The sequence below is a fragment of the Leptonychotes weddellii genome, chromosome 10 (assembly GCF_054177405.1).
Source record: "Leptonychotes weddellii isolate Sample4059 chromosome 10, ASM5417740v2, whole genome shotgun sequence".
In the NCBI taxonomy this organism is placed as follows: domain Eukaryota; kingdom Metazoa; phylum Chordata; class Mammalia; order Carnivora; family Phocidae; genus Leptonychotes; species Leptonychotes weddellii.
In genome coordinates this window covers 47,146,518-47,148,790 of record NC_138378.1, presented here as the reverse complement: position 1 = coordinate 47,148,790, position 2,273 = coordinate 47,146,518, and the positions used below count along the sequence as shown (strand labels likewise).

At 56.4% G+C, this 2,273-nt stretch overlaps 1 protein-coding gene across 2 annotated transcripts in view; it reads left to right on the top strand.

The window, feature by feature from the left end:
• Window positions 1–909: 909 nt before the first annotated feature.
• The window catches only part of GPR45 (G protein-coupled receptor 45), an 82,465-nt gene continuing 81,101 nt past the window's right edge, over window positions 910–2,273 (top strand). The window contains exons 1-2 of one of the 2 annotated variants that reach the window (XR_014149214.1): window positions 910–1,361; window positions 1,584–2,082. The gene's annotated coding sequence lies outside the window, so the exon portion shown is untranslated. Of the gene's footprint in view, window positions 1,362–1,583; window positions 2,083–2,273 lie in introns of those variants that run through there. The other variant, XM_081833328.1, reaches the window with a different exon arrangement.

The window sequence follows — 2,273 nt, the reverse complement described above, 5'->3', positions numbered from 1 at the left end:
GCTTCGGGGACAGACAGCCAGGGCCCACACCAAACCTGAGCAGCCTCGGTAGAAGCACTAAACACAGACCTGGTGATAACTACTCAATAAATAAGGAACCATCAGCTGTTAACAAATCATAGTCAGCTGATATTAAGGAATTATTCTTAATTTGGTAAGGTTGGGTAATGAAACTGTGATTGTCTTCTTTTAAAATCCTTAGCCTCGGGCACCTGGGTGGCTCAGTTGGTTAAGCGACTGCCTTCGGCTCAGGTCATGATCCTGGAGTCCCTGGATCGAGTCCTGCATCGGGCTCCCTGCTCGGCAGGGAGCCTGCTTCTCCCTCTGGCCCTCCCCCCTCTCATGTGCTCTCTCTCTCTCATTCTCTCTGTCTCAAATAAATAAATAAAATCTTTAAAAAAATAAATAAATAAAATCCTTAGCCTCTGGGATGGAGAAGAGTGGGGAAGAAATGAAAGAATGGCAAGTATTACAATCTTTGAAGCCAGAGCTGAGCACTTAGGGCTTCCTTATACTATTCTACTTTTGATTTTTTTAAAATTCCATAATGAAAAGTTTGAAAAATAAAAATAAATCAAAGCCACTATTCTTAACAAGATGCAAATGACTGAGCCAAGTGAAAGTGGTACTTCTCCTGGAAAGGGAAGCCTCCCCACTCCCCGCAGGCGCATGGGGTGGGGGTGGGGGGGTCGCCTGCGCTGGTGCCCACCTTCCAGCCTGCCCGGTCCCCTGGAGGCCAGCAACTGGCGCCAAGCGGGGGAAAGGAAAACAGGTGAGATGTGGGTCCCACCCGGAAAGGGTTCACGGTCCTGGCATTCTCTACTCCCACCTTGCGTCTTTGGGCGCTTCACCTTCCAGGTCTCAGTTTTGCTCTTCATAAAATGGTTGGACGTCAGGAGGAGAGGTGTGTGGACGGCAAGGGGGTCCGTGGGAGCGCCTCCAGAGTTGTACAAGTGAGGCAGAGTCTGGCATTTTCCTGCGATGGCTCGGGGCCGCGGGGGTGGATGGAGAGGATCATGATTGGGAAGAGGGAACACACACGCACACGCACACACAGACACGCGGGCGCGCGCGCGCGTCTCCCTTCCTCTTCCTCCCCCCAACCCCCGAGGGGCGGTACCCCGGTCCCTTGGGGGAGGTTTTCGGGCGGAGGACCGGGGAGGACGGCGCCCCGGAGGGCGGCGGGCCGCGGGGGAGCAGGAGCGGGGTCTGGGCCGCTGCAGCCGGAGGGCCCCTCTCGCCGTCCCCTCCCCCTCGCCTCCTCCGGGTCCCCGGGAGCGGTGTCTGGAGGAGCAGCCGGCGGCGCAGCGGCCGCGCAGCCTTTGTCTCGGGACCGCGGGGCGGCGGGGCCCAGCGCTGGCGTAAGTGACCGCGGCCCGGGCTGCTGGGGTTCGGCGGGGAGCGGGCCGGGGGGCGCGGGCGCTCCCCAGGGGCTGCGGGGTCGGACGGGCGGGGAGCCGGGCGCGGGGGGCGCGGCGGGCGCGGCGGGCGCGGCGGGGTGCCGGGGTGCCAGGCGCCGCAGCCTTGAGCCCGAGGACGTGCGGCTTGGGTGCCAATCCTGGCGGCTGTGTTTCTCCGGGCAGAGGCCACGCGGGAACGGAGGAGGAGAAACGGGAGAGGAGCCGGCGAGCGTCACCATCATTACCATCACCATCACCACCACCGTCACCACCATCACCATCTCCATCTCTGCCCGTCGCCCATCCCAGCGGCCCCCGACCTCCCCTCCCCTCTCATTTCCCCGGCTGTCATCAACTTTATCAGGGTATTTCCTTTTCCTGGGTGATACTTGGAAACCTCGACAGAGTGCCCCAAATTAGGAATAAGTACCGGTGCGGTGGGGCATTCGGTCCTCTTTCCTTTGCCAGTTAGCTGCCTCGGCTTTCCCATCAGGAAAAGGACCACGGTGGTGCTCCCTTGCCCACAGGCAGCCTTCGATGGCTGGCAAGCTTTCAGTTTTTCTACTCTGGTGTTGGAAAGGGTTTTGTATATTAAAAAAATTTTTTTCTCTCACTTGGGAATAATGATGATCGTGATGGTAAAGTAATATCTTCACTAAATTAAATAATCAAGAGTTTTAAATTCTTCTCTCCTTTGATTTGTGACTGTCAGAATACCAGTAGCAAAGAGAGGCATAAGGAAAATGAAACTTTGACTAAAATACCAAGAACAGAAGCTAAACAGGTACGTTTGAAGAAAAATCATCCCAGAGGGCTGAAGGCAATGACTTTTGTCTAAAGTGTAGAAAGTGCTCTTTTAGTGCTTAGTGGCTG